Source organism: Neomonachus schauinslandi, chromosome 12 (genome assembly GCF_002201575.2).
Source record: "Neomonachus schauinslandi chromosome 12, ASM220157v2, whole genome shotgun sequence".
NCBI classification, from domain to species: domain Eukaryota; kingdom Metazoa; phylum Chordata; class Mammalia; order Carnivora; family Phocidae; genus Neomonachus; species Neomonachus schauinslandi.
Genome location: NC_058414.1, coordinates 13,909,717 through 13,910,248, shown reverse-complemented (window position 1 = coordinate 13,910,248; position 532 = coordinate 13,909,717).

The following is a 532-nucleotide window of genomic DNA, read 5'->3' as shown; positions in this document are numbered from 1 at the left end:
GAGGAGCCGAGAACTCAGGGCCCCGCTTCTCAGTGAGCCCCCAGAGAAAAGCCGCCAGTCACTCCCGTCTTCCCGGTCTCCGGCCGGACTCCGTGCTCACCCGGCCTGCGACCGCGCGTTTCTATCTCTGGCACCCGACCCCGGGTGGAGTCTCCAAACCCAGCAGATCCCTGCGGTGCACTCCCGTGTGGGTCTTCCCGGGGAAGAAGGTGAGTCTCCCCGGATCTGCCGCTTGTTGGGTCCCTGCTGGAGGAGCAGGGGCCCGACTGTGCCGCGGATCACGGTTTATGGCAACCCCGAGCTGAGAGCCCGCGCCTGGGCTCCGCCTCTGCAGCCGGCTTCCCTGCTCCGATACCTGGGAGCTCTGCCACACTCAGGCACCCCCGGTCTTTCTGTGACCCCGAGGGTCCTGAGACCACACTGTCCCGGAGGGTTCCAACCCCCGCTTAGCCACCAGAGTGACGTCCCTCAGCGGAGCAGACTTCTAAAAGTTCCGATTTTGTGCTCTGGGGCTCTGTCACTTGCCAGTAGC